This window comes from Dromaius novaehollandiae, chromosome Z (assembly GCF_036370855.1).
Source record: "Dromaius novaehollandiae isolate bDroNov1 chromosome Z, bDroNov1.hap1, whole genome shotgun sequence".
Lineage (NCBI taxonomy): Eukaryota > Metazoa > Chordata > Aves > Casuariiformes > Dromaiidae > Dromaius > Dromaius novaehollandiae.
The window spans coordinates 33,493,946-33,516,999 of record NC_088132.1 but is presented as its reverse complement, the minus strand read 5'-3'; the positions used below and the strand labels follow the sequence as shown (position 1 = coordinate 33,516,999).

Below are 23,054 nucleotides of genomic sequence, written 5' to 3'. Positions count from 1 at the left end.
TTAGCCCCACTTTCTGTGCCTTTTTCTGCTTTTTCCCTGGCCCTATTTCTCCAACTGGTTTATTGAAGTAGCAACCACATGGCCCAAGAGAAGAGTCTGCTATTCTGAGCTCTCCGTGTGACAGCCAGTTTACGACTCACAGGAACGTAAGAGTCCAGCTCTTTCTTTGTAGAAATTATATTAAGTTGCATTGAGAGGACCTCACCCTGATCTCACCCTTTGCAAACCAGGATTAATCTTCAGTAAAGCAACAGAGTACACAGCTGTAAGACAGGCATAGGCAAGACCAATGTAAGACACGCAGTCTCTGGTGTGCTGCTGTGTACGTTTCCTTGCTGCACCAACCCAGCTGTGACTTTAACCACAGCACGCACAGAAAAGCTTCCCAAATGTGAAACACAGAGAAGACATTCAATTTCTCTAATTTCTACAGGGAATTTCTTTCCTCCCTCCAGGGGTGGAAATGACCATGCGACCTTCTGAAATGGTTAGACCAGCTGCTTAATGTGCAAAATATTGCTGGGTTTGGTAGATTTGCTCTTGCTATTTCTTTCCTCACTGAGCTCACTGCGATTTTAATTCCACCCCAGTTCTCACAAAGATAAGATGTGAATAAACTCAACAGGGAGATGCTGGATACAAGAGCAGTATTCAGGCAAAATTTCCCTCTCCTCAGAGTCTGAATGCCAAAAAGCTTAAAGAAATCACAAACTAAACAACAGCAACAACAAAGGCATGTGGCTGATAAACATCTTCTGTTTTTCCATTTCAGACAGCCTAACACTATTTCATCACCAAAACACTTCTGCATCTGACAATAATTCACATTAAAGATCCTATTTTCCTTTCTATCCATGCTTAAAATTCCTATTGGTAACAGTGGGTTTCATGTCTTGTCCTTTTCCCCTGGGTAAAATGGCTTTTCCAGCAGCCAGGAACTGCTTTCTACCATAATACAGAAGAAAAAATTTTCACATCCCTAACATCTGTTGAAAACACCTCTTTTACATAGTTCTGTTACAAACAGAACTGAAAAAAAATCGCACTAGAGAGTCTGGGTTTGATTTCCACCTAGCAGTGCCTTAATGAACACTTTTTTTGCCTTTGAGCTTGTCAAATGTACACTGAAGTGCACAAATAAGTGTATTCGGACATCCTGTTACAGCTCTGCACAAGACACAAAACACAGACAACCTCTGCTGTGAAGAGCCTCAGTTTAAAACTTCAGTGCTAAGTTGAGACAAAAATGCAGCAGAGATTGATGGTCTTAATTTAGAAGCCTGTTCTCAAAAATTGGACTTCCCAAGAGAAAAGCTGATAGTCAGAGAAATATTCAGGGTAGTGTGGTTATTGTGCTGGAGGAAGAAGGTTGCTTGGTTGTATAAGTTGTCAATGTCCTCTGCTCATCTGGACATGATTCTGTTTTTCCGGATACACAGATCTTTCCATTTTCTTTCTTTAAATTTAAGCAGAATTTTTTAAAGCAGTTCTTAAAATAGAACTGTGCCGTGAATGTCTTGTTCAGGCATTTGCTCATTCCTTTAAATGTGCAGAGTTTACGTAAAAGAAGCTGTTCTTTCAAAATGGCTCACAGGAAAGATACCTTTTCCCCAAAGGTATCAACCTCAGAGGCTTCTAGCTGACTATCCGGACCTGAGACATTTTCTTCCTGCTGCCTTTAATATAAGTAATAGGTAGTCCATTACCCTCAGTTGCCTGAGTAGTCCCAAAACTTGGCCTCAGTTTCACCTTTTGAGGAATACTTGATCAACACAGTCATTTCAGAGCTAACACCCAAGCTGCTCACATTTAGGAAAAAATCCCTAAATAAGGCATCCCACTTACTTAAAGCATCCGACCATTGAAACAGAAGCGTGAGTCCAGGCTGGTTCCCCTTTCATTCATTAAGTCTTCCTAAGGACATGGATGGGTGACCTGTGAGGACAAGAATACACGACAATGTCATTTATATTTCTCGTTTTAGCTACTTAAGAGGTCACGAAACACATTGCCTTTAGCAAGAGTTTACTCTGAAGTGAATTACTTCTGCCTGCAAGTACTTTTCTTTCAGTGCAGATTATTTTACAAATGTATATTTAGGTCTGTTCCTGGTTTAGAATCTCCATTTTCTAGGCGTCTTAGGTTGCATATTTTATCTTTTGAGTTATAACTCAAACTTGGGTTTTTTTGTTTTTTTTTTAAGAAAAGCGTTTTCACTTTCTCTCAGTTATTTATAATTAAAGCAGCAAAAAGCTGATGTTAGGTAGAAAGCTGCCCTCATAATCAGGCTACATACAGCTCTAATGACAAAAAAGGATCAAGGACACGATCTGTAGCCCTGAGGCACTGTGTGTCCATGAATTGAGGGTTATTTTAGCAGTATATAAGCCACTGAATCTGTTCTTTCTGCAGCATTTTGGGAAGCTCTATGAATGGACCTTGGGGGGAAAAAAGTCAGAAATCCTCAAGTTTAGCATTCTGTTGCTTCAAAAAATGTTATATACAACAGAAGAAAATATGTCCTCATAGAACCATAGAATAGTTTAGATTGGAAGAGACCTACAGGGGTCTGCTGGACCTCTGTCTGCTCAAAATGGGGCCAACTTCAAAGTTAAATCAGTTTGTCCAGCTGCAGTGGTCTCCATCTTTGTCCAGCTCCAAGGATGAAAATGCCGTAACCCATGTTTGACCACTCTCCCTTTGAAGATTTTATTTTTTATATCCAAAAGCAATTTCCCTTGCTGAAACTTGTGACTTTGTCTCTTGAACTTACCTCCAGAAAGAGTCTAACTCCATCTTCTCTCTACTCCCTTTAGGTAGCGGAAGACAAGAAGCAGACTCCTTGACCTTCTCTTCCCTAGGCTAAGAAAACTTAACTTCTTCAGGCTCTCCTCAGACATCACGTGCCCAGTCTCCCTAATCATACTGCAGGCTGCTTCAGTTTGTCAATATCTTCCTGCAAACCCTTACCTATGTGCTTCACTAAAGGTGAGCACAGGCTTAAATGTTCATAGCATGGGAGCCTAAGACATTTAATGAGACAAGGAAAAATTCCAGACACATCTAAAGCTAAAATAAATGTGTTTATAGAGGTGCCTTTTTAAAAAGCAGCGCTGCGATCCATGTGTATTGTCTCTCGGTGATGATATCTACAACAAATGGACATGGTGGGAAGAAAGGTGGGGTTCAAAGTTTCAGCCTACTATTTGGAAGTCAAGCTCTGCCCTGCACATCATCAGCAACCATGGACCTTAAAATTACTGATGGTATTTCAGACTTGAATAAAATACCAACTCACTCTTTCCTAGTAGTATTGTCTCTAAAACCTCACTGATGCCCCTGAGGTAAAGAGATGTGACTAAGATGACACACACAGAGTGGGAACTGAAAAAATAATGAAGAAAGTGCCATTTTCATTTTTACTTCTGTAATGGTAATTTCATTACTTTACAGCTCATGCATAGTGTCAGTCATTATGTCTCATAAAAATGAAAATGCACAAGTATTTCACAGAATTTTTAAAGGGAGATTTACATGTTTTTCAGTTTTCTAGATGATCTTGTATTGCGTGAAGAAATATTGATCAGCTGTCTAGAGCATGTCTTGATCCCAAACAGTAGGGCATACTAGGTTAAATCTAAGCTGTGTGCCTGGAAGGAGCCAGATTGGAGGAACGCAATGGTATGAAGCCCGTCTTTATCCCACTCCCATCTGTCTTGGATCTGAGGCCAACGTGTTTAGCCCTGAGGTCTTGATCTGTCTGAACAAACAACAGGCCCCTTAAAACAAACACTGCAGACTGAACAACCATCAGTTAATGTTTGCATTGCAGAGCATGTCAAAGTTACATGTACAAAGATACAGTACAAATACAGTAATAAATATGGCACCTTTCTCAGAGGGTCTGTGAGATAAGGAGGTTGCCCATAAACAGAATTGTCCTGGATCTGTCCTATCTAGAAATCTGTATCTTGCTATCACTACCTGAGCCCTTTAAAATGTGATGTTGCTGGTGGGATGGTTTTTGGGTGGATGGATGTTGGGTGGATGGCTTTTCACCCACTTTTTTACTTAGCATTCATGCTGCCCACCAGCAGGAGCTCCATTGGCACCTGCAGGATCTGTTGACTTTTCATATCAATAGAAAGTAATGGAAAGCAATACCAGCACAAATCAGTTCAGAATCTAGCCTATACGAAAATACACCTTCTACACCCACAGAACTTCATTTGTATTATTGCAAAAACAAAACATTGCCTCTGTGCACCAGAAAATACAACACTTCAGTCAAAATAGATGTGGCCCTTCCCCAACTTTTACAGCACCTGCTTAAGTGACTCTGAAAGGAAATGTGGGTCACTTTATAAGAAAAAGAGCTGGAAAAGACTGGCCTTACATGGAAATTAGTTCTGCCTGCATATGCATAGGAAAAGGATGACAGAATTCGAAGTCACGTCAAGGAACAGTTTATTCACAAGGCAACTAGAAAGCCTGTAAACTCACGGCAGAGATGATATTGCGAATACCCTGCATATTTATTTTAAGATAAATCATAAAAGAAGAGATCAGCATCACCAAAATATACGTTGCAAATACAATCAAGGCATGGGATAAATTGCGGCGTTCAGCCTGTATCGGACAGACTTGCCTCGACACTCAGTAATTGCTACAGTCTGCTGTGTAAGAAGGAGAACAGTGAAACAGGTAGGCCAGATGGGAGAAACAAGCTCCATTCCCTACAAAGAAATTACACTCTTGCATAAAACCAGGGCTCTCTTTCTGGAAGATCTGGGTATATTCATACAGAAAGAAAGAACCAAGCATAATTACTTGCAACCCTACCATGCGTATAATTACAGTTGTGATAATACGTGAAATGAGCCAAAACATTTTCTGGGCTGTTTTCTTCAGAAGTACCCAAAAAACACCATAATAATAACCCTGCCAGGCTAGAAAAGGACAACTTTTGCTGTGACACATGGACATAGCTTTGAAAAAATTATGGCTGCCCTGCCAAATATGAAGAGACTTGGTTTTCTTTTTTTTTTTTTTTTTTTTTTTTTCTCTCTGGGCTGGTTTAACACACTGCCTTAGAAGTATTACTTGTGCAATACATTTTGCATCCTTGCCCTCTTGTCTTAGCTCTTTCTTCAGTCTTCTAGTTCAGTAGTTTTCAAGAGCCTTCCAATATGTGGACTCCAGAAAGATTCCCAGCGGGGAGGTGGACCAATTTCCCATACACATATTGTTGTACAGCATATGCAGATTTGCTTTCTTTTGTCACTTCTCTGTGACCCCTTAAGAGCACACACAGGTCCCCCATGGTTTTGCAGTCCACAGCCCAAAAACTACTGCTCTATACACTTTCACGTTTGATTATGTTTCTCTATCGTATTTTTAAACAGCCGCTTTTCAGAAGTAGGTCAGCACGTGCAAGTGGCTCATAGTCTGGAGAAAAGAGGACACACTGGGTCATGCCTCACCACAGCTGTGGGGCACCTGATCTACGAATTGAGTGTCTCTTCAATTGCTGCTCTGGTTTCTCAGATCACACACACACACACACACACACACACACACACACACACACACACACACACACACACACACACAGTGCACCATCTTTTTAAATCGTAGGCAAATATCTGTTTCCTATTTATAGATTTACAAGCTGAGTAATTCATCAATATCAAGTGCATTTTTCCAGAACAAAGAAGAAAGAAAATCTGTGTAGAGACAGCAGGATTCAAGCCCATCTTCTTTAATGAGGACTCCCAGGCTCATCTGCAATGACCTTCATGGCAGGCTTCCCATAGGTTTCAGTAGGGTCAGGGCTTTGCTTTGAACACTACATGCTGGAACATGTCGTTTTGCTGAAGGAGTGTTTAGAACTTGAGGGAAATGGAACTTGCATACTTAATGCAGAGGGTTTTAGAAACCCCGAGCAGTTCATTTTCCTATGTTAACTTCTCCAGCCTAGTACACCACATTGTAACCTCAGGCACAGGGGTTCAGCTGTCTGTGTCCAAGACGCAGATTTGCAAAGTGTGGAAGGGCTCCAACATGACATCATCTTATTATGCATATTGCAACATTAGAAAGCTCTTGGTTTATATATATTTTTTTCCCCTGGCAGATGGGGAAATGCAGTTCAAGGTTGCCCAATGTTAAGACAAACATGACCGAGTAGCAATCCCATCCCTACTGTTTTTCAGCGTGTGGTTACTTTCTGTACCCACAAGGGACTTGCTGTCCCTGTCCCTCCAAGACTAATACTAGCCACATTGTTGTGCTGAATGCTTAAGGGATAAGTGGGTTGATTACTGTAAGCATCTTGCCTAATCTACTAAGTCATGCAGTTCCACCTGGTGGTAAAAATACTTTATGAAGATTTTGTCTTTGTAGGTTTGTTAAAAGGGAGCCAGATGGTGCAAGTTGTCCCTGCTTTGCACTTCCAAAAAGCAGTCAACAAATTTAGAGAGACAAACTCATAATTTTGAAGACCTTGTGGCAAAATGGGTTTGTTATAGCCTAGATAGCTTTCAACAGTGGGAAAAAATGTGTGCAAACATTCATTCAAACCCTAAAACAAGTTAACCGATGTTGTCATCTTTAAAACATGACCCTGTCCCCCCACCAGCATACAAAAGCATATGCATGTACACCTATCAGCAAGCTAACACTATTTTGAGGCATTGACTCTTATCCCAAAGTGATAATTTCCTCACATTTGGGAAAAACCCTAGTACTGGAATTTTTTTCATTCTTCTCCACTAGACTCTTTAATGACATGAATTCTGTTATCCTGTTTCCTGTGGAGCTTGCTTGTGACTTTAGTACCAGAAATTACTTGCTCATGCAGAGCAAGTAACAATGGGATAAGCAACACAGTATTATTCTGATTGTGCTGTTCCAGATGATGTTAATCAAATAAAAAGTAAATGTGGCTTTTAGAGCAAAAGGTAGTTCATTTTGAAAATTGCTTTTTTGTCAAAAACTGTGCATTTCATTAGCAGCAATCAGAGCATCAGCAAATGGTAATCACAGTGCTATCATTTTCTTCCTTTTAGTTCTAAAGTTACAGAATTTAAGGCAAGAAAAGAGCACTTGTACTGAAAAAGCACATCTCTTTTAGATAAACATTACTCTTACCATCCAGAATTGCAAAGATGAAAAATCCCAGTGATTTTCATTACAATCCCTGTTATGATTGTAGTTATCCTTGACTCAAAATGTTGGGCTTTACTTCTAGTCTGAGCTTGTCTAGCTTCAACTCCCAGCTTTAAGCTGGTTTTCGCACTACTTTTGCCTACTAAAGGCTCTGCCAAAGACGGCTTTGCTCCTGAAACCTGGGAGCTCTGTTCAGCCACACTGTTACCACATTACCGTGCTTGCATCTCACCACGCTGAGATCTTCCACTTTGTGAGGACAGAATAAACCCAAAAAATGGTTAGCCCCTTAACTCACTTCCTGGGTACAAGCTTTGTATATATTACGCTCTCTTTGCATTCCTGCTCTCAAAGCCTGTTCTGTTTCCTTGGATTTCCTAGGGTATAAATACACCCTTTCTAGAGTGCCAGTGTAGGCGTACAAGACCGAGCTTGAAGAGAGACAACACATGGTCTGTAGAGGTTTATAAACATAGCCACTCCTTACTTTTTAACAGCAGTGATGCACAAACCCAAAGGAAATAACAGGACCTTGTATTTCCTGAATCAATGTCCTCACCGCTCTTAAATTCTCTGTTTTCACTGTGGGCCTCTGAAGCCTCCAGATATTTCTCTTGTAACTTCAAGCTTTTCCTCTGAATCACTAGAGAAGCTAAAATGGGTGCTTCCTCTGCAATAAACTTCATTTTTCTTTGGCTGATCTCACAGTTTAATCCACCAGCTTCAGACTACAAAAGCATTCCTCTCTGTTTTTGCACCTATCCAAATATTTGTTGCTTGTAAATGCCTTCTCCGGCTTTTTAGACACACTGTTTTTGAAAGGCTGTACCATGAGTTGGCCTTTTTTTGTTCAGCCCCATGTTGAAATGCCATCATTTTCAAATCCTAAGTCCCTTTGAGAAACTGCAGACAAAGACTTTCTCTTTGGTTTCCACTTCCCATTCTTTACAGGTGTTCCCAGCAGATCGGGAGCCATGTGAGTAATCTCTGCATTGCTCCCAAGACTTCACTCTAGTGGCAAATTATCGATTCCACAAACACCAAGTATTTATACTTCTGGTATTTCATAAACTCAGCCAGAACACATGTAAAACCAGACTCCTCAAAATGCCACTTCCCCGGGTAAATCAAGTCACTTCTTAACTTCTCTTTGATAAGCAGGATAGATTGTGATCCTGGACACCAACATTAGAAATCATTGCGGCTTTTTTCCCAAACCTTAAATCATACTCAAGGCTCTGCTCTGACCATCAATATCTGTCAATCAGTGATATCAGAAATGCAGTATTTCATTTCTAACCATACCAGTGATCATATCATAAAATAACTTTGTTATTATTTCAGAGAGCCCCTGGATAAAATAGAGAGTGTTGGGACAGGGAAGAGAACCTGAGAACAGACTGCAGCTCCCGAAACAGCGCTCTGAGCATGATGCTACTAAGATACATTCCCAATTACACCCTCTCATCAAATGTTTCATCTGAAGCTACGCAGTTACACAACATTAAGAGCACTTTTGTGATGGTTTGGGCATTCTCCTAAGACAGAGGTTTGAATTCCCCAAAGAAGCAAGCTGAGACTCCATCTAAACACATCCTCTAACCACTGAGTTATCTCTAACCACCTTCTCCATTTTAAGCTATATTTTAAGAGGAGAACAAACCAATGTCCTCAGCTCACTGTTCAGCTTGCTGGAGTTGAAACAGATCGTACTCAGCAAAGTTAACAGATGCAATTTCATGATGAACCTCTAGTCAACCAATCATATAATCTGGGGCTATTTCTTGTAGAAGCCACTGGGCATTTCTGAATGATGGGGCCATCTTTTTGGAAGGTCTCACTCATCTTCAGTTGAAAGAAAATCAAGTACCCTGTGCACCTCAAAGAAGGAATCAAACTATGATTACCTGATATTGACAAGTCATGAAAATTGCTCTTTCTTCATCTGTCATCCATTTCCCTCCCTCATGCAGTAGTCTGGTTTCCTCCAGCTGTGATTCCTTCTCAGTTTCCTCCATTAGAAATCCTCAGAAAGGGTCCTCAGGATTAAATGTTTGGGGGGGTATCATTCCAGCTAAAGACTGTGCAGATTAAAATGTAATATAATAGAACAAATCTTTTAGAAATATGTGCTTACAGACATTTAACTACAAGCAGGTCACTTTTGGGGTCTTATTTCACTGGACACAAGCCAGCTAATTGAAAATCACATGGAACATAACTTTCACAATGAGAATTTTTTCATGTTGCATCTAACTACCAGAGACACCAATCCTCTCCACTTGTGCTCTGCCTTTGGCCCCCTTCTGAGATTTAGGCCACCAAATTGCTTCCACATGACATGACCTGGAATGCTGAAAATCGATCTAACTTACCATTCTAAAGTTCAGTCTCTTTTCAAGAGTCATATTTCAAAAGTTAGCAACCGATCCCTTTCCTTTTATAGCTTCCAGTCTGGATCATTTAAAGGTAATTTAAACATTATGACAGGATTGTAATATAAACTCTTTCTCTTCATTCATTTATTATTTTAACATGGAAGAGTAAGAGAAGAAAATCCTTTTATAATTTATCAGGCACTAATATTCAGGCATTAATTCAAGTGAGTATCAGAAAGAATGAAGAGTGCCAATTGCTATTTATTTGCACAAGTCATTCACTATACAGCTTAAGTCTTCTGCTCATTTTCAAACCTTCCTCTTCCTGACACAGATTACTAGACACACAAACCTCGTTTCTGGCAAACTACTGCTATGCTGAACAATGGATTTGGACACCTTTGGCCAATCTTTACACATACTGCAGGGTAAAAAAAACAAACAAACTTTTCTGAGGTTTTTTCAGCCCCTCCTGAACTGCAGTCTCTGGCTTGTCCAGGAAAAAGATTATGTACCAGCATTTAAGTGCTCTTGGTATCCATTCTTTCCCAATGGCCATGAAAGAGCTGTGGTGTTACAGTAATATCTACATCTATAGTAACAACATTTCTTAGACCATTAATTTTATGTGATCATTTCACTAAATAGGACCTAACTGTTGACTTTTAAAGATCTTTTCAGTAAGATGAAAAGCAACATAATAAGCAACGTATAAATATTTGGATACTCTGCTGTTTATTAAACAGAATACAAACCACTTGCTTTTTTTCTGAAGGACCTTTCTTTGCATTATCCAGCTCTACTTTATGGCCCAAGGGTTCATATTATACAAACAATCATTTATTTCAGAAGAAATGTGATCATTACTAAGCTATTCCCTTGGTTAAAGAAGAATCTCTGCTTTCTTTATCCCAGCTGGGTTGAGGTAATTGCCTTAGGCTGCAGGCAGGAGAATGGAAAGCAGATGAAGCATGTTGAAGATTAACCACACAAAGAAACTGCCTGAACAAAGAGAGGACTAGAATCGGAGGAGGGGAGAAAATCCCGCATGCTGGAAAGGGAAGAAACTGCACAAAGATGTTCACATCTCATTTATAAGATTTGCATCTACTGCTTAATACAAACCCAGGAAGAAAGTCATCAGCATTTTCTGTAGACTGATTAGTATGTACGCAAGCAAACTGGGCTCTGCAACACTTTCTATTAAGAAAGAAAATGCAACAATCGGCAAATGATACTGGTCATTAACCCAAATGCCGATACTAGGAAGATTGCTTAAAGGTGAAACTTTTTTTCATTTTTATCTGCTCACGCTCATATTGGAAACCAGGGGAGACTATTTAATCCTGCTAGGGACTCAAATCTACTACGAAATTTTCAGAAATCTGTTCTGTCATGTTACCCCTACATGACGCAAACCCACTAAAAGTCTCCTGTCTGCTGTAACATGCGCCTTATGTGGGATTCATTTCACCTAACTGAAGAAGTTTAAAAGTTATGAAGGTTTAAACATTTGAGCTAGTCACGCTAGCTGCCTTTATAGTCAAGGGAGAAAAATAAGAGTGATTTACATGACTCATCTTAGGCATATGCCTTAGAAAGAGATGAATTGCCCTCTGGAGACGCTCACTTCTTTCTACTGACTGTAGAAGGAGACGATAGTGACTATTTCAGGCTTATAGTCCAACTTTGAAAGGTCTAATTGAGGACAGACGAAGCCACCAGCCTGTCCTGGAAAAAAAGGCTGATAAATGCCTATCCATGATGCAGGCATACAGACAGGGAGTCCACTTTCTGCTGGGGGAAAGTCTCTCCTCGTCATTTCCAGGAGACTGGCAGTGTCTTGGCAGCAATGTCATTCTGGCCTGCTATCCTGTTGTTAATAATGACAGGATTGCTTTTTATTTTTATTTTTCCCATTAAAAACCTCTGCTGCCTCAGCACTGAAGCGTCGGTTGATGTTCACTGCAGGTTAGGCATTGCTTTACCTGATACCAAATCAAACTGAAAGGGAAATAGATGTGGAAACACCTCAGAACCATGTCTGGTTCATGGGAGACCCAGGGAGAAAAATTCTCTCAGTGGAGACAAGCCTCTGGAAGGCCTCCTCTGTGCTTCCTCGTTCTCCAGTAAAGGATAACGCGTGCCAGAGACAAGCAATCACGTTCTTCAACTAGGTAATTCTTACGGGGCGCAGTCCTGCACCCCAACCATTAATCTCAGGATGGATCTTTATTTTGAAAATATTTATTCACTCCACATTAAAGAAACTCTTTTCAGTTATTTTTAAAGAGGAATTATTCCTGGTTTTACATAGCTTCTAGTTGAACAGTGTGATAGCTCAAAGAGTGGAATGAGCATTCTTGGAAATATAAAGCTAGCTTATTTGGATTACTTCCATTGCTATTTTTGTGCTTAAGTAAATACAAGTAAGACTGGAATATGAGTAGGAGTGATATACTAACACTTCATTAGCTACCATACACTATTCCCTTTTCCTTTCCCCAATGAATTCAATCTTAATTCTATTCTCCAGCTACAATGGAAATTTCCACAAACAACTGAAGCAAACTTTTTGAAGGTAGGATAAAATTAGCAAAATATTTAAGTACCTAGACTTTTTATTACTTTGAACTGATAATTAAAATAAGAAAGCTGGATTACACATATGTTAAGAAGGAAAAACATAAACAAGAGTAGTAGTCCTAGCAAAGCCCTGGGAAAGCCATATGGGTCAGTTTATGGAATTCAGCTGCCTTTGAATCAGACCATCGTTAAGGCTTTGCACTTAAATGATATCATAGACCCTTGATTTCTGACTTTATCTCTATTTCAATGACTTCTATGCTAGAAATGGATAGAAGGAAAAATTCTCAGAAGTTTTGCCACAGAAGAGGCCCATGTCAAAGTCATGTCATAAGGGGATTTTGAGTGATACACATAATAGTAGCATTCTGTTCTGATAGGGGATAAGCTGAGTTAAGTTCTTGTCTATCCAAAGTGAATGACAAATCTATTCATTTCAATGGGATCAAAAGCTCATACCTGGATTCCGTGGGAAAAGGCTAATTGGATTCCATCACTAATTAGTTGACATGTCAGTGAAAAACTCTCTACAATCAGGGCTTGCATTGGTACTTTTCCATGAGCTGGTTTAAAAATGCGAATTGGAAAGGTCCATCATCAACCCACCAAAACAAGGTTTACTACCTTTTCTTTACATAAAAATTACATTACTTGAATGCTGTTTTTTTATGTATATACATACTTGGAGTGGTAAGTCTGTCAAAGAATCTAACAGCTTTCTCCTCTACTTGCTGAAGACACATTCCTGACTTGTAGTGATGATGGGGGAAAGCCACTGAGCAATCAGCTGTTTTGTTATTAGATGAATCCAGTAAAATGTTTCATGAGTCTTTCAGAGTACAAAGACCTCATACGTTTGAGCACATGAATGAAATTGTAAGTCTTGCCATCTAGGAGCAATACAGATTTTTACAATTCATAAATATTTGTTTTGACTGTTCAGCAACAAGGCCGCTCTCAGCACATAGCCATTATTAGCAGTGTCACAAAAGTCTGTGATTTATCTGTAAGGGATGGTTTTTGTCACTTGGGGATACAACCACTCATTTGCTTGTTTTATTAATGTTAAATACTTAAAATAAAACTTCAATTTCCAAGGACAACAACTATACACTGAAATGCCATTTCAGTCTCACTGAAATCCTCACTTGCTTGTTCTCTTTCAGGTCACACTAGACTGTAAATTTCACTCTTGAGAGGGCCAAAAAGTCATATGTGCCTGTGGAGTATTACGTAAATGCTGAAGTGATTGGATTTTTAATACCAGAAATATAAGATCTGGGGCCTGAAATTCTTCTCTTGTTAGGTTACTCATAAAAAAATATATCATGCAGTTCTCCAGGGGTTTGTCCATATCTCACTGACGTTGACTAGTTGCAGAGGAATTGTTCTGTACCCTGCTTTGTTCTTGCTCTTCGCAATCTTGAGGCTTCTCTTTCTTGTCACAATGATGTTTTAAAAAACGGAATCTGTTTCTGTTTTGCATTTTCTTTCTGTATAACTTTGTTACTGTTTGAGAATAACCACTGAAGCTGACAAATGTTTTCTGATTTTGCTTTGAGGATGCGCGATATCTATTGCATCACTGTTTTGTCAGCAGCATTCAAAGTGCACTAGCAGATGAGTGTGTGCATGCTTCTGGCTCTTGGATGTGGAGAGCTATTTGAACAGCAACAGCCAGCTCCATTGTGTTCATAGCAAACTCCGCGAAGTTCCTTTCAGCTACATGTCACTTCCAGTTTATGTTATTTGAAGATTTAACAATGATAGACGATACAAAGCTCTTTTCAAAATTCTTATTCAAGCAGGAGCTGATATGCAAACCTGGCTGCACATTATGCCTTAAGTATGATGACTTTCTCAATAAGTGTGAAATAATTTTGATAGGCACATTTAGACATTTTTCGGACATTCAGATATTTTAATCTGTATATTAGGCACTACTGGTTACCTAGGTGGAAAAACATAATAAACTAAGCAGATCTTCTGGATGAAGAAGACACAAATGAGAGGTGCTTAGAGCTTTGCTTACACAAAATAAATATTGCATACTTTCATATTGTTGTCAGCTTTAATTTCAGCTCCATCACCATTTCCAAAGGCTAGCAGTACTTACCTAACACAGAAACTGGCCTAACTATTCTGCAATAACTCCCCCATGTGGGCATTCAATTTTATTATTTCATTTTCAAAGCAGCACAGTTATCTGAAATACTAATTTTGCTTTCTAGTAGAGTGGCTACACAGGCAAATTATTCTGGAATGTCTGCACATGGAAATCTTTATCTTGGTGAGTCTCCCTCTGTAAATAAAATCTAGAGCAGCTCACCTATGCTAATCTAAGCTTTAGTATAGACAGACTGTTTTGATTTCCCCTAGATTAGGAAGGATGGTTCAAATCAGATCAGAGTGAGCTGGTTTGTCCCTCCTGGTAATAGAAGGCTAACAGTAATCTTCTCCCTGATTCAGTTGGTTGAGTCTGAGTCCTCTCAAAGCTCAGTCGACCAGCCGAACTTCACCTCGGTTTGTTTACTGAATTTAGGCAAAGCTTGTCTGCCATCGACAGCTCTGAGCATGTCTAACTAGCCTGCTCTTTGAAGTACTGGTCAGAGCTGACAGCAATCCCTTGCTAATGCTGGCAGCATTGCTAACAGACATGGATGTGAACTGGTTTTGCAAAATTTTGCAGGATTACAGACCATCCAAAATTCTGCATAATCAGAACAACTATGAAACTTTGTATTGGAAGCGTAACGATGTTAATTGTTTCTAAGCAGCTTGATCACACTAATTTTGATTGCTTCCCTGCTTTTTATCTGGAAATAAAAACGGTCATCTAAAGACCCAGCAGGCATTGCAGGAATAAGTGCTGGGTTTTGTCTTCACTTTATCAAAGACTAAGCCTCTTCTTTAAGTGACGGATTACCAAAGCCACTAACTATGTCATGTTCCTGCTGGTTGTATCACACAGTCAAGCCGCGCAGGCTCTTACGTGGGCAATGAATGCAAGTTGGCGTGAAGAGGGAAAGGAAGCCTCCAGTTCGCTTCCCTCTTTGAACTGGTTGATTGAGCAACGGGCTGGAGGTAGGCAGAAGGGAGGTCATTTTCAGGCTGAGTAAACAGAGCAATTTCTCACCCAGAAATCTCCCCCGTGGCAGCCGTTTGACCTACAGGGAGCTTGTCTTTTGTCTCGTCACAAAGCAAATTGTGAAACGGCCGTTCTGAGATACTTTCTTTCTTCTTAAACTCTTCTGAAAAATTGTCATACATGATGCTGGAGAGCAGCAAAAGAAACGAAGGACTGAGAGGCTTCTTTGTTAGCCATTTGGGAAGAAAACTATGAGTACAAACCCAGAGATTGTCCCGCAGGCTTTATGTGGATTAACTGATGGTTTACCAAAGGATGCTGAATGAAACAGCATGGAGCCCATGCAGAAGGGATCCTGAAGCAACACTGCCCTGATTCATCAAGGGCCCGATTGTTCACTTCTACAAAGGGAAATATTTAGAAAAGGGTCTATGAAAAAGATGGTATATATGAACATAAATGGCAAGAGACAGAGAACAAAATGGGGAGAAAGCTTCTTTGTATGAAGCTGAGGAGGTTTATAATTACCTGCGGGTGGTGGGTGGAAGAGGAATGGGGGCAGCGAATGCAAAAACGTGACCCTTTTCCTGTTGCAGACTAGGATACAGGAATGACTTTTTGAAAATGTTTAACAATTCTTTGGAGAGATTATATTTTTAATTTGCACTTCCTCATTTCATTGGGAAGCTGAGGTACCAAAATACCACAGTAAGGGCAGTTTCTGTCCTCTTTTCAGATGGGCCAACTCCAGGGAGTGCTGGCATCTCTCTAGGCCAGGTTTTTCACAGGATTCTAGACCAATTTTCAAAACAAGCTGATTTGGAGGATTTTAAATTAACGTCAATTACTCATGTCCTTTGCTCAGGGAGAAAAAAGAAAAAAAAAAAGAAAACTATTTGCTTTGTTAATCTAACAGCTTTTTGGTTTGTCTCCCTGTCCAAACTCATACCCCAAATTTCCCCTGGGTCATGTCTATATAAGCTATTAGTAATGCATTTTTTTTACTGGCATTTGTTAATGAAGAAACTGTGCTTAAAAGAAGGCCTTAGTATGTGTATTTACATATCGCTATCTATCAACATATAATTTGCCTAATGAAATTTTGTATGTATACCATTCCTAAATGTAGAGCATCTTTTAAGTAAATTGATCCTTAATAAGTACCTGTTGAAGAGAACTGAGTCTATTAACACAAATGCTGAAATTGGAAACTTTTTAACTCTTAAGGTTTTGTTAATTTACTAAATCCAGGGTAAGAATTCTTCATACTTTTGAGAGTAATTACTCCAGTGCATTTACACATATTCCAACACTTCCATTTTCTTGTAAGCTCATTAAAATGCTGTGACTCCCATTCCAGGGGCTAAGTGAGTGTTTGAAATATCAGACTGAATACTAGAGCCAGCCCAACTGCCTGGTTACTTAGCAATGTAAAAGATTTTGACCAATGTAACATTTTCTATGGATAAGGTGCATAATTTATATATTTTCCTAATTAGCAGATGCAGAAGACAGCTCTCCTTTCATCTGAGCTAGAGCTTTTATGCATACTGTAACTATGGCTGAAAGATAACTGTTGAATAGTAGGGCTTATATTTAATATAGACTTCAGCAGCTTTACTCTAAGTTTCAAGTGCTACCTGAATTATTAAGTCAACCTGAACCATCATATGTAATGAATTGCTGTAATTAAGTAAATAATACCCATTGCATCTTTGTAAAATCTATCCTTCAAGGATATTAAAGGTTTTTCTAAAATTTCCGTGAATTAAATATTACAACACACAATTGAAATAGCCTGAGAAAGTAGAGACGGTGAATGTGGAAGCTGGCACAGGTTATGTATTCGTACCAGCTGCTTTACGTGACGAAGGGTGTGACTCAGAGACAAAATTCCCTAAGCAGTCCTAAACAATTAGCGGAGAGATGCATGCCTCCACAGCCTGATTCGAAGCACTTAACTGAGATGCCTGTATGTAGCTAGCTGTAAGTATCACAACCTTCATCTTCCATTGCCTTCATGAATCTACCACTGTGCAAACAGGAAGACATTCCTAAATGAGTTCTCCCATTTTTCACATTTGACTCATTCTTTCATTTTTCACCTGAAGCCTGAATTTCCTCCTCTTAACATTAGAAATCACTTAAGCTAATGAGGCTTTTTACTGCCTTGTGTACATAAACCTGGTCTCACTGGAAGCACGTGGTGTATGGCCTCCTCTTTACTTTTATTCTGCTGAGAAAGCCAATGTTATATTGACCGAATTATACAATTTGGGATTTTTCTTTTTTGTATGGAAAAATATAATACAAGTTTTGCGTGTGTCACTACCAGTCCCAGGAACACCTCATGTGGAAATAGACTTTCAGCTAGGAAAGTCCACAGGAGCTCTACTCAGTGCTTAACAAATTCTCTCTCTCTCTCTCTCTCTCTCTAAATTCCCCAGCTTCTCTAGTGCTTTAGAATATTAAATTGCATTTGCCCCTTTCATACTGAGGTATTGAACAAAGTCAGTGTCTGCAGATATGGAAATGAAAGGCAGAGGATCATGTGCTAAAAAAGCAAAGACAACTTCTAACTATAGTACTGGGTTCTGCAGTCAGCAGTACACAAGCAGGCAATAGGACTAAGCATCACTTCTTGCTGCCTTTAAGTGCCATGTTTAGGTGCTCAAGTACCACATATGTCTGTATTTATTGGTACAGCTTTCAGCATAAGTGCAGATTAATTCCCAGATACTCTGCCCTAAATCCGTAGAAAGATGCCTTAATTGCTCCATTACCTCACAGCTTTGTGCTAAAAATACACTGGCAAATATGTTTTAGCTGCACTATGCAGAAACATACCAATATGTTCCCTGTGTTACAGGAAGATTAAATGTTTGGAGAGTGTGACAGATTTCTGGGAACAACAAATTAAAGAATAAGAAAAGGAGCATGTCATGCTGCTCGCACTGCTGTCAATGAGAGGACCCTGCACACTGCAGAACAAGACACTGATTTTCTGTTTCCAAATTATGTGCGCGTTAATTCCTTCCCTTTCAGCTGGACTGTCAAAGACAGGGAAAACCAGATACTGGTGTCATTTTAGCGTCAATTTTCTCAGGAAGCTTATTTATTCATGCACTCTCATCCCGAAGTGTACAAAATAACCCAGCATGAGTCAGTTTTTAAATCCAGAGGGTGCTATTCCAGTTATTGGTTCTGACCTCTTTAGTAACCCAGACCGTCAAATTTTACTAACTAATTTGTGAACCAGTCCTCAAAACTTACTCCCAAGCTTGTGTTTGTACTACCCAGCATCTGCCAAGACAGATGCTGTGAATGACATTATTAACACCATCCACATTTTTGTTACAGGTACCTGTTTTCACAGCTGAAGCTAACAGCCAGAAATTGTTGTTTGATATGTACCTACACATGTTAGAAAGCATCTCTTATTTGGCAAAGAAGAGTGTATTGATCCAATGACATGACAGCTGCACAGATAAGCTTAAAAGTGTCAGGAGTAAAAATAAATGACCTAATCAGCCACCACATGAAATGGGACAAAATGAAGGTGAGCACAACCTGATTATCACCCTAATTTTAACACCAACCTATTGCAAAGCAAAACTGAACATTCTCCATTGCAGGAAAATGCAATAAGTGTCCTTACCACGAAAGGCAACTGTGTATGACCTTAAAGACAATTTTACCCCCCAAAAAAAAAAAAGCATCAGGGTTTTTTTTTTTTTTTTTTTGTAGTCACCAGTATCAGTCCGTTGTGACTTTGTCTCAGCCAACACACAGATTCTTCCCACTGTTTGACTGGCCAATTAATCCTTTTCAGTAAAAGGGAGTATTTGTTATTTTAACACTGTTCAATTTGGCTGAGGCTAAGCAGTATAATACGGTCTTACTTAGGTATAGTTTTGGACATTATGTCAGATGGCTTTTCACTCTTTATGTCTATTTCTAAGCACATTCACTTCTCATGAACCTCCTTTTCACTGCACCAGAAAAGTCAAGCTTGAAATGGATACGTGATACGCATACAATAAACACAGTCCTTGGTATTATTTTGTTGGAAGTCATGTGCCCTGCGGTGCACTATTTCAGAGGATTTTTATCAGTGTAAAGGGACAACTCACAGCTCCTGCTGTTTCACAGTACACTATTTTCCTTTGCTCTCCCTAAGTCATTGGCTGAGTTGAACTACACTGAAGAATAACATAGCTAAAACTGGCAAGAGCGATCTATTATAACTGATCTTAATCACAAATCACAAACTTCATGACACAACCTTCTCACAGTCAATGTAGGAAAAGATAATTTTAAATATGTTGAAGGGATGGTAAGCCATAAAACAGACAGAAGTCATTTCAGTTGGCTGGGAATTTAAAGAGAGTCCCGCTATGCTCTGTGCCCAAAAGAGAAAGATTTAATGATTTCCAAAACAGATCTGCCAGGTCCAGCTAAACTATTAATTCCTATAATTTTACACGTCTGTCTGCAAAGTACCAAACAAAATGTCAAACGCAAGTTATTTGCACTTGTTTGATTCCAAACAGGTATTATATCTGCAGTCAGAGACAAACAAGTCTGGAGAAAGCTAGAGTGAAACTGGTTATATAACTATGTTCTGCAAAGTAACAATCCCATCAGGCATCAAGCATTTTCCATTGCCCCAGTAAATTTCATTTTGTTTCTGAAACTTTTGCTGTTTTCCATGAAGATCTGTTCTAAATGTAGAATTCCTTTTCTTGTTGCCCCAGCTGAGGATCAACAAATTACCACCATCTAATTCAATATTATGCATCAGATTAATTACTCTGTTGGAAACATGAGTGTAACTATTGCTTTTGAAAGGCAAGGACATGATCAAGCAGCTGAAGATGTTTTTTTAATATTTGGACTTTGATGATCTAGGCCTGAAAGTACAAAGCTGCTGGCTCTCCTGACTGGGGATATATCTAAAGGACATATAAAGGTGCATATAAAGGACACTCTGATTTATATTCCCTCTTAAATAAGATGACATCAACCTCAACCAATCACAGAGGCTGATACTTCATCTGTGGTACTGGATTATTCCACAAGTGTTGACAAGTCACAGATGTCTTATTTCTTTGGAAAGTCCCCCAGAAAATACTCCCAGTACTGTCCAACACCACTATTATTACATTCCTTTCTGCTTCCTTATTTTATATATTTCTCCCACTCACTTCATGTAAAATCAGAACTGTATTGATTGTCGTTACTCGGTTATTTGCAACGAATAATCGGTCACACACAGTGCACATCCAATTTCAAAGGAAACCTCGGGGCCACTTTGCTTGGTAGACAGCAGGCTGTCTGTTGCTCGGCAATGAACTCTAGTGTCCAATTAAACTAGTAGAATCTACAGCCATTTCAAGTTGGTAAAACACCTTTTAGGTAGAAATAATGTCAGAAATTATTCATAAAAATGATGCCAAAGTCAAGTGTAACAAAAATACCTTTTAAATAGTTTTATATCTCAGTGACTATAGTTATGCCTCAAGTATTTTAAGATGATCTGGTTATGTTTCCTCAATACATAAACAGTTTGTTTATGTCTTTTCCAAATCCACTTCTCTGCTTGCTCTTGGTTTAACCGCAAAGAAATAAATCAAAAATTCCTAGCCATCTCTATAGTCACCTATTTGGAAAAGTTTTGCAACAGCTATCACTGAAGTGACAATACCCAGCAGTCATCACTTCAATTAATTAAACATGGCTGCGTTAGGACAAAGCAGAGTCTTTGATGAAGGATATAAAGCAGATCCTTACTAGAGTTTTCACAGGGAGAGTGTGGCTGCTCTCAAACTTGCATACTTCTGAAAGAAGTATTTAATCTTACTCAGATCATCTAATCGTGAAACGTTATCAAATTCTCTGTCTGATTACAAGTTACAGAGCTGTACTATTTGTCTAGCTATAATAACAGTCTGGGAATCATCGCACTTAATTTTAGGCATCAACGGCTGGGCGACAGTCTAAGCTTCTTCCGTGGCCAATGGAGACTGACAAGAGCCTTCAGAGGGCAATTTATCATCAGCCTCGACCTGCATTTTTGGACAAGATAAACTGTGTTTCCAGGGTGGCTGTCTCTTTCTATCGCTACAGAGGAAAAATTAGACACCTAACTTTTAGACAGCTAATGCTCATAAGATAAACGCCACCTACAATAAACAGTTTGTTTACAGGAGTCTGCAGTGGTTTATGAAACAGTCTGAAAGCAATTTAAAAAAATTAATTGCTTGTGTATATTTTTAGTTCATATTAATACTTTCTGTCACCTCTTTGAAATACCTGGGGAAAAGAAAGTCTGCTTTTCTATACATTCTTTTTATTTTTCCTGTAACCGCTACACTGATTTAAAGAAAAAAATCTTAAAGAATTTGTAACATGAGCTTACAACAGGACCATGAAAGTAAAAAATGTAAGGACATTATTTTTTTATGCTAAGAAATGTAAAAAAGATCGTACATTATACATACCTTTCTTTTCCCCTCCACTTTCAAGGTGCCATTAAGATGCTTGAAGCGTTTATTTTCATTGCTGGAACTCTCTTGGATTCCCAGAGTGTTTGCTCTCAAGTTTCTCCTTTCCTGAAAAAGCAGTCTGGATTTTGTTAAAGCCTATAAATAGCAGTAAAGAATATGGTATTTTAATGAATTTCGGAGTGTGGGATTTTACATATTTTCAGAACTGGAGAGCAAGGAAGGAAATAAATCACATGTGTAACCGCACCTAATGGGTAAAATAGGCATGCCTGACATCTGATGGTTCACAGCTACACACATGTCATCTTGTCCCCCTCCAGCTACGGGCAGTAGCATTATGCTACAAAAGTCTTGCTTACTCTTTGGTCCCAGCGTTTGTGCGCTTGGCAGCACAGTGCCCAGCATCATCCATGGGCCTGGCTGGCGCAGAGTGTGCTAATCATAGCACTCCTTTTCCTCAGAGGTGAAAAAGATGAATGTAAATCCCTGCGGCTGAGGACAGTTTACAGGCCAGGTTTCCCGCATGCTGCATGAGTGTTCCTGCCAGCGGGTAAGCGAATAAGAATTAAGATCTATAACTAGTACTCAGCAGTAGCTGAATCCCATACACGCCCCATTTAAAACCCCGAAGCTGCCTTTGCAGGTGCTATGTTTCATTTCTTCCATACTTTTGAATTTTAAAAAATAATTTATTAATAAGATTTAATCTTGTAACTATTTTCTTTTTTAAAATACATGTTTTCACTTCTGTGGAATGTGTGTCATAATCTTCAAAATGTGCACAGTGACGCAGGATTTTAAAATCACTGTCTCCTTGTGAATTTCAAGGCTACTAATCTTATCTTCCTGAACACTTATCTATCTATACTTTTCACAGACTGTAAATCATGGTCACGATTAACCTTTGGTGCCAGAAACACTGATTTTTTTTTCTTTTTTTAACATTCCTCTGATTTAGATTTTTCTTTGACAAAAAATATTACAGAGGTTACATAAAGCAAAGCGATTTTTCATCCTCATTAAAAAGGTTTTTTTGTTTGTTTTTAAGGACAGATTTTAAAGACAGAAATGTGGCAGATAGTTACATGTGCAAGAAACAGGCATAACCAGCCAATTTTTGCAAACAATTGAGATCACATGTTAACCACTTCCCCTCTTTCAGATGTGCAAGTTCAAGTGCTAACTGAAAAATTCAAGTCTTTTTTTTACCGTTAAAATAGTTACAAAAATTACCCTGTAAGAAATCTCAGGCTAAATAATAATGGAGCAAGCATCCTTAGTTGCTTTTCCAAATTAAAATTCTTTGGGCCATACTCTTAGAGG

The 23,054-nt window shown here is 39.1% G+C and overlaps 1 long non-coding RNA gene across 2 annotated transcripts in view; it reads right to left on the bottom strand.

The window, feature by feature from the left end:
* Positions 1-22,648, bottom strand: part of LOC135324985 (uncharacterized) — a 39,900-nt gene extending 17,252 nt beyond the window's left edge. Inside the window, exons 1-3 of one of the 2 annotated variants that reach the window (XR_010386207.1) lie at positions 21,726-22,648; positions 9,078-9,251; positions 1,846-1,935 (exon numbers count right to left, since the gene is read on the bottom strand). This is a non-coding gene — a long non-coding RNA (uncharacterized LOC135324985). The remainder of the gene's footprint in view (positions 1-1,845; positions 1,936-9,077; positions 9,252-21,725) is intronic. The other variant, XR_010386208.1, reaches the window with a different exon arrangement.
* Positions 22,649-23,054: the final 406 nt, after the last annotated feature.